Source organism: Petromyzon marinus, chromosome 23 (assembly GCF_048934315.1).
Source record: "Petromyzon marinus isolate PM22_M1 ecotype Great Lakes invasive population chromosome 23, UKy_Petmar_22M1.pri1.0, whole genome shotgun sequence".
In the NCBI taxonomy this organism is placed as follows: domain Eukaryota; kingdom Metazoa; phylum Chordata; class Hyperoartia; order Petromyzontiformes; family Petromyzontidae; genus Petromyzon; species Petromyzon marinus.
In genome coordinates, this window is record NC_133689.1 from 27,815,334 (window position 1) to 27,829,194 (window position 13,861).

The 13,861-nt window shown below is 46.7% G+C and overlaps 1 long non-coding RNA gene across 1 annotated transcript in view; it reads right to left on the minus strand.

The window, feature by feature from the left end:
- The window catches only part of LOC142925726 (uncharacterized), a 38,736-nt gene extending 25,385 nt beyond the window's left edge, over positions 1 to 13,351 (minus strand). Inside the window, exon 1 of the long non-coding RNA XR_012942661.1 lies at positions 12,910 to 13,351. This is a non-coding gene — a long non-coding RNA (uncharacterized LOC142925726). The remainder of the gene's footprint in view (positions 1 to 12,909) is intronic.
- Between the last annotated feature and the right edge of the window lie 510 nt (positions 13,352 to 13,861).

Sequence of the window (13,861 nt, forward strand, 5' to 3'; positions counted from 1 at the left end):
TGTTTCCCTTCAACGTCACTTTACCGAAAGAACCAAGAATATGAATATAAGACACGTACAGTTCATATTTCTTTGTCAAAGTCCACATTTTCTGACCCGTGAAATAACGTAGATGTTCATCCTCCCTCAAATTCCTCACTTGACAAAGTTGCCCACTCTACTCTACCCAAGTGGTTTTGCTTGTCCATAAAACACAAACTCTGCGAAACTATGATTCTTGACCATCCCATCACCTCCCCTGTCACACAGATTGCTACCTACAGCAAACCTTCTACCACCTCTGAATTCTCACTTTGTTACAGACACCTGTGGAAAAGGATGCTTTTTTCTGGGTACAGAGTCTAGGTATTGGGCCTGGAGGTGAACTTGCTCTGGTGGGAGTTATGTGGTACCATGACCGTAGAATAATTCCGCAAGCGCTGCGATTGTCCACTACCCCCTACCCTGAGCACATGCACACATGCAGCACTTGCACCCACGTAGTGTCCTATTGGGGGATTGCCTGGCACATCGGGTTTTAATCCGAAGGGCCCCTAGGGGGAAAGTCCCACGGTTTGCCAGTGCCAAGGAGATTGGCCAACCCTCGCAGGACAAGTTACATTGCAATGCCTCTAAAATTGGTTTAAAATTGTATGGGCGCAGAAAGAAAAGGTTCACTGGGCCAACCGCAATGAGTTACTCACAACATTGGAGGGAGGATGGAGGGCGGAATATTAAGCAAGAAAAGCGCAAGCGCCGTTCCAGACAATGGGCAACGAGGGACAATGGGTGGCTGGCGACTGCCGCCACGGATCAGAGGAAGGGCACGGTAACAGGGGGTCAATAACCACAGGTAAGCGCACGATTAGCTGCACGGTACAATGCAACCCTGGGCCTTTCAAGTGAGGGGATTAGGCCACGGTAGAGGAGAGAAAAAGTACAAGGGCACAGGTAAGCGTACGATTGGCTGCGCGGTGTGACGTCACCCTGGGCCTTTTAAGTTTGAAGAATAATTGGTTCTCTTGTCTTCAACCTCCGGGCCGTCAAGACCCACTCCCTGCCGTCCTGCCTCCTCGAGCCACTCGCGCAGCATCCGTGTACTGCCAGTGAGTGCTGCTACGAGGCAGTGATAGGTAAAGTTTTCTCTCGTCCTTCTCCCTACGACTCTCACAGCGTCCGTGCGACGCCATGAGTACAGCTTCGAGGTACGTGGTAGGACGTTTGAGTGACTGGGTTCGTAGGCAGAGTCAGGCTAACCTCTTCTCGCAAAATATTCCCCCCAGGTAATGTGTATTTGCGCCGTTAATAAACTTTAGTACAGAGTATCGGTGCAGTGTGATTTCTGTGTGTGCGGGTGGAACATCGGCGTGGTGTCTGCGATTTATGTGAGACGGTATGCGAGAGAGTGAGCGTAGAGTTGCAGCATGTGTGCGCGTGCTGAGAAGAGATCGCTGCAGGCGTGGGTGCGGTCGTGCCGTGGTGCGCCGCATTAGGGTGAGTGATGGTGTGTGTGGGAGTAGGCCCTCGGCAAGGTAAGGTAAAAGGTAAAAACAACGAGCCTACCTTAATCCTACCTTTTACCTTACCACAATACAATCACTCTACCCTAACTTTTACCCTTCAGCAGGTAAGGTAAAAGGTTAAAAGCAACGAGCCTACCTTTACCCTACCTTTTACCCTTACCCCATACAAATTACCCGATTACAGGGTAATTACTGGGGTACTACTACACATGCAGGGAAACGCTAGGTAGAGTGCTTTATTCATATAGAATATTCTCAATGATTCTAATTTTACACATTTTCTTTTAACTCACTCTGTTAAATTTCGATTTAAAGCTTTCGTGACTGCAAGGATTAATCTTCTATGGTTCTTTCGGTAAAGTCACGTAGAATGAGAATAAAATAATAAATTAATAAAATAAAATAACAATTAAATTCTCACGACGTTTCGGCCACAACACATGTGGCCTTCATCAGGTGAAGGGACGAGACTGTCTGGAGGACAGCGCTGGAGCAAACACAGCCAAGCTCAGATCGCGACCTTTAAGCTGTGTGAGAAGAAACAGAGCGCCTTGACAAAGGAATTAGCATAAAAATATAGCATTTAATTGGCGGACTTAGCATGATGAACGGTGTAGAGGGGGTGAACATGTGCAGACCGGCGAGGGGGGGAGGGGGAGTTTACATATTAGTGGTGTGAAAAGGGAATTTAAGCTGCTGCGAAAGTTTGGGATACCACTACTTGAAAAAAATATACTGAACCATTGAAAATTAGTTTAGTGTTTGGTTCGGATAATTTAGCATTGAAATAGCTGCGTGATTAGCTTGTAACTGGTCACAGAAATGGCTATGTTAAAGTCAAAGCCTACACATCCACAGAGGCACCTAGTACAAATCAAACAGGAGAATTTAGCATTGAAATAACTGAGTGATTAGCTTGTGACTGGTCTTAGAAATAGCTATGTTAAAGTCAAAGCCTACACATCCACAGAGGCACCTAGTACAAATCAAACAGGAGAATTTAGCATTGAAATAGCTGAGTGATTAGCTTGTGACTGGTCACAGAAATGGCTATGCTAAAGTCAAAGCCTACACATCCACAGAGGCACCTAGTATAAATCAAACAGGATAATTTAGCATTGAAATAACTGAGGGATTAGCTTGTGACTGGTCATAGAAATAGCTATGTTAAAGTCAAAGCCTACACATCCACAGAGGCACCTAGTACAAATCAAACAGGATAATTTAGCATTGAAATAGTTGAGTGATTAGTTTGTGACTGGTCACAGAAATGGCTATGTTAAAGTCAAAGCCTACACATCTACAGAGGCACCTAGTACATGGACGCCAAAGAGGCTGCAACAACTCGACTATCATATAGTAAACCGATGTTAAAAAACCTAAGTCTAAATTACATCAATATAATAAATGTACTCAATATATTCTTCAATAAGCTGAGCTATTAACAGTAACTGGGTATACACTACAATATGTAATGAATACCACATAGTAAACCAATAAAAAACTAAAATATAAACTACCTCAATGTTATCAATAAACTCTATATATTCTCCAATCAGCTAAGCTACCAACAATAAGTCGTTATATATCACAATGCTATATGGCTAAAAAATGGGTGGATTCTTACCCTCAACTTTAGCACCACGGATAGCTACGAGCCCCGTTCAGACGGATGAGTTCATCCATGGTCGGAACAGAGGAGGGGGAGAGAGACAGCTGCGAGGCACTGTTATACTCCATGTTGTAAACCATACCATTAACCGTGGTGTGAGAGGTATTAAGAGTCAATGCCAGCGAAAGAGCTGCGGTCTGAAGGTCATCGTAAAATACAATTAATTAAGAAGCGAAATGGTCTAAAACATCTTTCCGATGGTTACTAAGCCAGAATCCATCTTCTCGGTTGAAATTGTCTCTGTGCTTGTATATGTGAATGGCCTCATGAACGAATCTCTCATGGTAGCCGGTTGGTTTGCAAAGAACCTCCGTCTTGGAGAAGTCAATGTCATGTGAGCCCATTGAATAATAACAGTGATCTGCCACGGCAGATGAGTTTGTTCTACCGTGTTTCAAGTCTGCTTCATGTTCGTGGATGCGGTCCGAGATATGTCATTTGGTTTCTCCAATGTAGCTACTACCACAGAGGCACTTTAGTTTGTAAACGCCCGGGTACTGTATGTCTGGAACAGCATCTTTTACAGATGGAACCAGATCACGGATTTTATGTACTGTGTTGAATCGGACCTGGATCTTGTGTTTATTCAGGATTTTGGAGATATTTTTAGTTACACTAACCTCTGCTGCTGCAACTTCTCTCAATGCAAAACGAATTCTAGCTAGAACTAGCTTCGCTCTTATCTCGGAAAAAATCAGACTTACACGCACCGAACTCGATCAGTTAGACAAGACACTCTACAAATCACACTTAACATTGACAACAACAATGTCTACATCGGATTGGGAACATGTAGCCAATTTGACTACCTCTTCGGCTGCCACTATGTCGAACAAATGTAGGGACAATTTGATTTCCAAATTCAATCACCTCTCCAACAAAAAATCGGATCCACACACCGAAAAGATAGACATCAACAAAGTCGTAATTAATCGCTGTAACAGTTCCATTTCTGATGGTCTGAAATCCGTTTGAGCTAAAAGTCTAAACTTTGCTGTCACACCGAGACACATACCGGTTAATGATATCATTGCCCATGTCGACGTTGCACTCAACGGCTTGAGTCACATCTCTGCAGACGTAGCAAGATCTGAAATCGCTGCAACCCTCAAAAACGCTAACTTGACACCTAGCAACATCAGCAAAGATGAACGCTTTGAATTATCTCAATTTAAAAGAGAGATGATATTGATGTCCTCTCAGCCGACAAGGGCAATGCCACTGTCATCATGGACAAAACAGAGTATAACAACAAAACTCAAGAACTACTCAACGATGGCAGCTATACAAAAATAAAAAGAGATCCCACCAACAGCCTGGTTACCAAAACGAACAAAATCATCTCTGATTCAACAGCATTAATTTATCAGACCAAACAGTTCTCGTTGAAACCCTCTGCTGCCAGACCACCAAGATTATATAGCCTTCCAAAGATACACAAAGAAGATACACCCCTTCGTCCCATCGTCTCTACTATCAACTCCCTCAACTATAAACTGGCACGATTTCTTGCTGATATACTGCGACCTTTCACTGGAAAAACCACCTCTGCGGTACTAAATTCTACTCACCTGGTATTGACAATCAAAGGCATTTCCCTGTCCCCAGACGACCTGCTTGTCAGTATAGATGTGGTGTCCTTGTTCACCAAAGTCCCGGTACCTGACAGCATCGCTATCATTGAAGACCTGGTTCATCAAGGACTGCATATTGATGTACCCCCCCTGGTGAGACATTGCTTAACCAACACATACTTCACCTGGAATGGAACTTTCTACAAACAAACTGAGGGCACCCCAATGGGCTCCCCCTATCTCCGGTTGTAGCCAACGTATTCATGGAAAAAAAATTAAACTGACGCCATCCAGTCTGCCACTCTACGCCCGACCTTATGGAAGAGGTACGTGGATGACACTTTTGTCATCTGGCCACATAGCCAGCCTGCTCTAGACCAATTCCGCGACCACATCAATTCCATACACCCAGCCATCAGATTTACCATGGAGGTCGAAAAAGATGGCAAACTACCCTTTTTGGATGTCTTAATTAAAAGAAGACACGATGGTTCCATGAGTCACTCTGTCTACAGGAAAGCTACCCACACAGATGCTTACTTAAAACCGGATTCCCACCACCATCCATCCCAGAAGAACTCCCTCATCAAGACTCTATACCATAGAGCCCAATGTATTTCCGACCAGGAACACATTACCAGTGAACTCAAGCACGTACACCAGGCTCTCAGGGCTAATGGTTACTCCGACTACACAATCCGCAAAGCCATCACTCCAGTCATGAAGAAGGATCCTCTTGTGGAGCCACTCAAAACCATCACCTTACCCTACATTGCAGGGGTCACTAAAAAGATCTCCAAAATCCTGAATAAACACAAGATTCAGGTCCGATTCAACACAGTACATAAAATCCGTGATCTGGTTCCATCTGTAAAATATGCTGTTCCAGGCATACAGTACCCGGGCGTTTACAAACTAAAGCGCCTCTGTGGTAGTAGCTACATTGGAGAAACCAAACGACATGTCTCGGACCGCATCCGCGAACATAAAGCAGACTTGAAACACGGTAGAACGAACTCCTCTGCCGTGGCAGATCCCTGTTATAATTCAGTGGGCTCACATGACATTGACTTCTCCAAGACGGAGGTTCTTTGCAAACCAACTGGCTACCATGAGAGATTCGTTCATGAGGCCATTCACATATACAAGCACAGAGACAATTTAAACCGAGAAGATGGATTCTGGCTTAGTAACCATTGGAAAGATGTTTTAAACCATTTCGGTTCTTAATTAATTGTATATTACGATGACCTTCAGACCACAGCTCTTTTGCTGGCATTGACTCTTAATACCTCTCACACCACGGTTAATAGTATGGTTTACAACATGGAGTATAACAGCACCTAGCAGCTGTCTCTCTCCTCCTCCTCCGTTACGACCATGGATGAACTCGTCCGTCTGAACGGGGCCCGTAGCTATCCGTGGTGCTAAAGTTGAGGGTAAGAATTCCACCCATTTTTTAGCCATATATCATTGTGATATATAACGACTTATTGTTGGTAGCTTAGCTGATTGGAGAATATATAGAGTTTATTGATAACATTGAGGTAGTTTATATTTTAGTTTTTTATTGGTTTACTATATGGTATTCATTATATTGTGTAGTGTATACCCAGTTACTGTTAATAGCTCAGCTTATTGAAGAATATATTGAGTACATTTATTATATTGATGTAATTTAGACTTAGGTTTTTTCACATCTGTTTACTATATGATAGTCGAGTTGTTGCAGCCTCTTTGGCGTCCATGTACTAGGTGCCTCTGTAGATGTGTAGGCTTTGACTTTAACATAGCCATTTCTGTGACCAGTCACAAGCTAATCACTCAACTATTTCAATGCTAAATTCTCCTGTTTGATTTGTACTAGGTGCGTCTGTGGATGTGTAGGCTTTGACTTTAACATAGCTATTTCTATGACCAGTCACAAGCTACTCCCTCAGTTATTTCAATGCTAAATTCTCCTGTTTGATTTGTACTAGGTGCCTCTGTGGATGTGTAGGCTTTGACTTTAACATAGCTATTTCTATGACCAGTCACAAGCTAATCCCTCAGTTATTTCAATGCTAAATGCTCCTGTTTGATTTGTACTAGCTGCCTCTGTGGATGTGTAGGCTTTGACTTTAACATAGCTATTTCTATGACCAGTCACAAGCTAATCACTCAGTTATTTAAATGCTAAATTCTCCTGTTTGATTTGTACTAGGTGCCTCTGTGGATGTGTAGGCTTTGACTTTAACATACCCATTTCTGTGACCAGTTACAAGCTAATCACGCAGCTCTTTCAATGCTAAATTATCCGAACCAAACATTAAACTAATTTTCAATGCTACAGTATATTTTTTTCAAGTAGTGGTATCCCAAACTTTCGCAGCAGCTTAAATTCCCTTTTCACACCATCAATATGTAAACTCCCCCTCCCCCCCTCGCCGGTCTGCACATGGTCACCCCCTCTACACCGTTCATCATGCTAAGTCCGCCAATTAAATGCTAATTTTTTATGCTAATTCCTTTGTCAAGGCGCTCTGTCTTCTCACACAGCTTAAAGGTCGCGATCTGAGCTTGGCTGTGTTCGCTCCAGCGCTGTCCTCCAGATAGTCTCGTCCCTTCACCTGATGAATGCCACTTGTGTTGTGGCCGAAACGTCGTGAGAATTTTATTGTGTTATTTTATTTTATTAATTTATTATTTTATTCTCATTCTACGTGACTTTACCGAAAGAACCAAAGAAGAACACTCTGTTGTTGTCGTTGTTGTATCCTCAAATCTTGTAACTCAATTTTAACCCACTCCCAATGTGGTATCGCCTGCAAACTTGGTATACGTATGTCATACTTATGACAATACTATATTCTATCATTAAAAATAAAATAAAAAATATTTTTATACATTATTTTTTATACGTTATGTTTCGGCTTGGGTTGAACTCTCCACGGTCAACTGACATTGGCTGTAATTGGCCACGGTCCCTTACGTTGTTGCAAGCTTCAGGGCCACTTCCTGGAGTCGTGGAGTTCTGCCATTACTAGTACATTTCATAAAAGCGTGTTTAAAAAATAATATTACTTATTAAATGGAGGGCACGGACTGCGCCACGGACTGCGCCACGGAGCTTTTAGCGGTAAACAATTCACCGTATTTACCGGGTTAATAGTTCGCGCTACCTTTACCCTACCGGGTAATTCTTCCGAGCTACCTTTACCCTACCCTTTACCTTACCCCTTTGCATGTGGACACCTTTACCCTTTAACATTACCTTTTTACCTGGTAAAAAAGGTAAATTACCTTACCTTTGCCGAGGCCTAGTGGGAGAGCGAGCACAGGGCTGCAGCATCGGTGTAGTGTTGGTCATTTTAGTGTGTGAGGTGCGTGTGTTAAAAACATGAACGGCCGACGACGCTCGCGCATCCGTGCAGCCGTGCCGCGTGAATATTAGGGCGGGTGCGGGGTAGCGAATAACCTCCTGCTGGCGCGCAAATTTGCGCAGCCCTTTAGCGTTAGCCTTTGTGTGGAAGCGGATTAGGGTTTAACCACCTGGAGGCGTGCGCGCATATTCACGCAGCCGCCTTCGTATTAGTGGTGGTGTACGTGGGCGTGCGCGAAGTAACCCCATGCGGCAGTGAGCCAGCACTGCAGCCATGTCTCTCAGAGAGAGCGCCAGTACGGGGGGGGGGAGGGCGATTACCCAGTCGGTGGGAACCCGGCGGGGGACCGATCGACGCGATGGAGGAGAGAGTGGAGGGGGCAAACGTTGCACCCCACCTGCCCGTGGAAGGCGGTGGGACGGACATCGGCCCCCACAGTTACGACAAGAATTGGGCCATGGACAACGATATCAACACGCGTGTGATGTAGTGTGTATCTACGTTGCTGTGTGTATCCACGGTGCCGGTGTTTATCCACGGTAATGTGTGTATCCATAGTGCTGCATGTATCCACAGTGCCACGTGTATCCAAAGTGCTGTATGTATCCACGGCGCCATGTGTATCCACGGTGCAGTATGTATCCACGGTGCCATGTGTATCCACGGTGCTGTGTTGATCCATGTGTAGTGACTTGTAGCGTGACTGTGTGAACACACACACACGTGTGACGTCACTATCACGCGGGTCCACATACACACATGACATCATCACGTCTGGATGTGGAATGACGTCACGGCCGGTTCGGGGGATCTGTAGGCCATGCGTCAGGGCTTGTGTGAGGCCGTGGCACTCTGAGTGAACCCGGCTGGACACGTGACCGGATCAAGGTGGAGGCCGGGAGCCCCGGGGGCACCTTGGGGGCCATGTGGACAAGAGAGGAGCCTTCTCGAGGGTTCTCGAAGGTGGACGTGGCCAGGGTGTGGCCCGGACACGCCGGGGCGCATATAAGCGGCCTCCGCACCGGGTTCGAGGCTGCTCGTGTCCAGGATGAACATGCCTCATGAAGATGCCTCGTGAAGAAGAGTCAAGCCTCAAGTCAGCGTGACCAACCAGTAGCCGTCCTGGCTTGGCCACGCCAGCAGTATCAAAGAGCCAGAGTTACCGAGTGATGGTGTGTGTTAGCGAGGATAGGTCGGTGGTCACCACTCTATGTTAAGTGTTGTCGTTGTTTTTTATAAATAGTGTTGCCTCCTAAGAAGTTGTGTGTGTGCCTAAATCGAGCCCACTACACATGCGATGGCTGCCAGCTCGCTCCATCTGCAGATGACGAGTGCCACCATCCCCCGGGGCTCGCTCTGGGAGCCCGCGGCGATGCACGGCGCTAGTACCTCTCTCTTTCCTTGGGTGTGCTACATGACCTCGAGTCCTGCCAATGCAGCCTCGAAATTCTTCGAACACGAGGCGTTGTCTGCTCGTTTCGTCATTATATTCTATGCAGAAACGCTGGTGATTATTTTGTGTTGTGTCATAGAGTCTTGCATCCAACTGGGACCCATGGTCTAACAGAGACGATCCTTGCCTATAAACATCTGGCAGTTCACCAGCATTGGTTGAAGTGAAGTCATTCCAGAGTTTGGTTTATTAATCAATGCTGCTGAAATTATGTGTTGTCAGAAGTATCAACAACACTTTCAAATTCTTTAATTAAAAATATTTTGTTTTATGTGGAGGCACCGATATGGGTACGTAATGACGAATTGACACATTTATCTTGAGATGGCACTTTATAGAAGACCCGTTCACTTGACATCAGGCGGCGACCCCACTGCAACAGCCCCGAGTCTCCCGCGTATCTCCCTTACATACCAACCGAGGCCACACCCTCCTTCCCGAACTTTCTCGCTGACTCTGGAAACTCACTCCACCGGCAGACTCTACCGTCCGCTTCCGTCACCTGACCATGCTAGTTTCTCGATCATTCCCTTAGCCACCAGTCCCTTCCCACTCACAACTGATACCCCGGTCATAACCTGCCATGGCCACTAGTGCATTCATACTGTAGGCTGACTCCCCTGTCATTACCTCCCGTGACCACTAGTCCACACACACCGCATGTAGGCTCTACTGTCATTACAGGTAGGAGGCACGTTGCCTCTTGGCTTATTTATTTATTTTACTCTCCACAATCACGCTTATTATGATGATTTTGTGTGATGTTTTACACTCATGGGGTGCGGCCCAGGAGTGGGACAATTGGCCCCAGCACATGGGAACTTATTCTCGCGGCTTCTCTATACCCTAAACTAAAACTACGTACACTTTTTGTATTATTTTACCAGGTAAGGCCCACTGAGCTATACAGCTCTTTATCAGAAGCGACCTGGTCACAAATGATAGCCCAAACGAAGGTGCTTATCACGTGGAAATGTATAGCAGCCAAATACTCTAATTTATAGCAGCCGAGTTACCCTGCCGTAAAGTAAAGTGCTCGGGGTGAAGTTCTCTCCCTCAGTCGCGGCAGCTACTGGGGGAAATCTGGCCCCTCTCCTGCTCCTCCCGCTCACCGCTCGCCACCACCGATCCCCTGTTCAGCCATGGGCATGCCGCGTGTGAATAAATGCGTGGAAGGGAGCGGGGAGGGGTGGGGTTGCCCTACAGTGTGAGTCGTCTCCGCTGACCTTGCTTCTTCTACAGCCTTAGCTGTGGGCACGATCCGCAGCGCTAGCGCGTGATGGGTGGGTGTGCGTGTATGCGTGCGTGTAGAAAGCCGGCACGCGAGGGGGTAGGTGGCCAGCACCACTGCTATTCGCTAACAGCACTTGCCCCAACAGTCTGTTCAAGCTATACGGGGTGTCTTTGTAGAAAGCCGTGTATTTGCGTGTGGGGCAGGTGCATGAGGTTTGGGATTTTCCTGGGTTTGCAGCGATACCGCAAACTTCCGAACCCTCCAGGCGACACCCACAATCAACAGAGAACACCAAGCACTGCGTGGGTTTGGCGTTGCAGCGGGTTGACACTTGACGTTCCGCTGGGTAATCACTTGGCATTTCGATAGGTAACCATTTACCGTTCCGACAGGTAAAAACCTAACACTCTAATAGGTAAAGACGTGGCGTTCCGATAGGTAAATACTTAGTGTTCCGATAGGTAACACGACGTATTTCAAATGCTGGCTCTAATTTGGCTCCACTTTTTCAGATGCATGCTTGCTCCAGTGGAGGGTGTTCTCTACAAGTTTAGGGCAAAGCGACAGTGACGTGGCAGAGGTACACAGTCCCATCCTGATGCCCTCTTTAATAACGGTTTGGAATGCTGCACTACCTCAGGTCTGAAGCGGGTGGGACAACGCACACTACGAGTTGGTGGAAACACATCACGGAAACAAGAGATGCCACCTTTGTATTTCATACGTGATGTTAATACGCGAAGGTGCGGAATAACCGTAGTCAGTTAATCCTTGACTCAGATGTACCCCGGTGCAGGCTCACGAGGCCTGAACCACTGTGCATGGAAGTTCCCGTGCATTTGGCGAAGCATTAGATCCCAGTTGATTTGGGTTTAATGTGGTAGACCAGCCTAAACGAAACACGACGGACTCTGAGTTCGCTGGTAAAGGCGCTGCTTGTTCTCCGCGGGCGTTTCCCTTGGCAGCAGCCGTTAAATTGCATCTTGAGTCTGGCCACGTGACCACACGATTACGGCAGTCAATCGTTACAGGATTCAACATTGCCAGGTGGGTAGACGTGGGGGTTTAGATGCAGCTCGGCCTATTCATGTCAAATCACAGAGTCTGTGTTTGGATAGAGTGGTGTCACAGACAGAGGCATTAACCTTGTTTGTACATTAGCAGTTTTAGCGTTGTCTGTAAACTTCATATAAAGAGAGCAAACTAAAAGTGCCTTGCTCTTTGGTTCTTTCGGTAAAGTCACGTCGATAGAAAATTAATAGATAACGACGTTTCGATCGCAACACAATCAACTGTCATCAGGTGAGACAAACACAGCAGACTTTACCAAAAGAACCAAAGAGTATGGATTCCCGCAGTCAAGATTAAAAGTGCCTTCTACAAACGTGCAAATGTGCTTGTTAAAAATCTAAAAATACTTTTAGATGACGTAATTATTACTTCTGCCAACTTTTCCCTTCGTGTGTCTTCTGTTTAGCTTAAACAATATGGCGACTCCCATGAATTCCCCCTCGTAAAGCCAAGCCACAGTCGGTGGACAGAAGTGCACACGAGGATACATTCCAAGCCACGGTGTGCAACGCTCCATCATCGCGAGCTGGTGTTTATTACGTTGTGTATATGTCGAGCTATGCGTGTTCACGCAATCAGATGGTAAGCCCACGTGTTTTTGTTTCCCAGGCGATCTGCCTGACATTGGCGGCATGGAGGTGATAATCATTTACATTTATAAACCGGGCGAAGACCCCGGGGCCGACCCAGGACACGCTGGCGGGACTTTGTCGCTTGGCTGGCCTGGGAACGCCTGGGAATTCCCCAGGAAGAGCTAGAGTCTGTGTATAGTAGTGTATAGTGTAGTGTATAGCAATGTACGTATAGTGGTATTTAGTGTAGTAGTGCTGGAGTCTGTCGCCAGGGAAAGGGAGATCTGGAGCGCCCTACTCAACATACTGCGGCTGCGACCCTCGCCGGGACAAGCGGATTGAGAAATGTAACGGTTGTATAAACAATCATTCTCAAGGGATTGCCACTTGGCTCAAGCGGCCCTTGCGTTCCTAGCGGTCACCCAGTGACTCGCCTGGGATGCCGTGGTGACTAGAAGATATTACCTACCTCGCCTGGTATACAGGAGGTCGTGGGTTCGATCCCGATCTTGACGCTTGCTGCTGTATATTTGACGTTTGCATCTCTCTCCCTCCGTGTGGTCGCGTGGATTTTACTCTGGGTTCTCCGGTTTTTTCCCCTCCCACATTTAGAAACAACGTGCGTTTAGAGCATTTGCCCGCTATAAATGTCCACGTAATAAGCCACTTCGTTGAGCTATCATTTGTGATAGCCAGGTCGCTTCTGAAAAAGAGCCACATAAGTTCAGTGGGCCTTAACCTGGTAAAATAAAAAAAGTTTTTAGTTTTAGACTCGCGCGTCTCAGAGCATCCTCCGGAGCCCCGCACAGTGCGGAATCCAGAAGCGGTGTGTGTGGGCACGGTTAGCCAGAGCTTCCCTGTTCACGCGAACACACTGCTCTCTTCTGCTCGCTGGCAGTGCGCCAACTTGTTCTCTCGGTATGCCACCCAAAAGAACCCCCACCCCCCGTGCTGTTTCCCTTGCCGCAGTTGTTTCCCCTCATCCGCATTGTGCAACAATAAGTAGAGCGGTTTCGTGTGCAGCTCTGATGGTGCGCACTGCTGTTTGCAAACAGACGCAACATCGAATGGATGTGGGTCACAGTATCTGCCTCCTCAGTTCAACCGTTGGTGTTGTTTTCTGGAGAGCCACTGGCAGCAGCCAAACTCCCTTTAGGATAGCCGCCAGTGGTGACTGTCCATTAGCCTCTGTTCAGATGAGCCTCCGCACAGGTAGTCTGTACCCACTTGGTATCAGCAGCCGTCAGGATTTACGGTTGGGGGAAGACTTCCCAAAGCCATCACCACCTCATATGCATGTGCAATGAGGGAGCGCCATCCAGGGGATACCAGGGGGTAACGAGTATGGGCACGATGATGTCATCAGGATCCAATCCGAGATGGGGGATATGATCGGGCCGGTGAGGCGATCGGGAACCCTC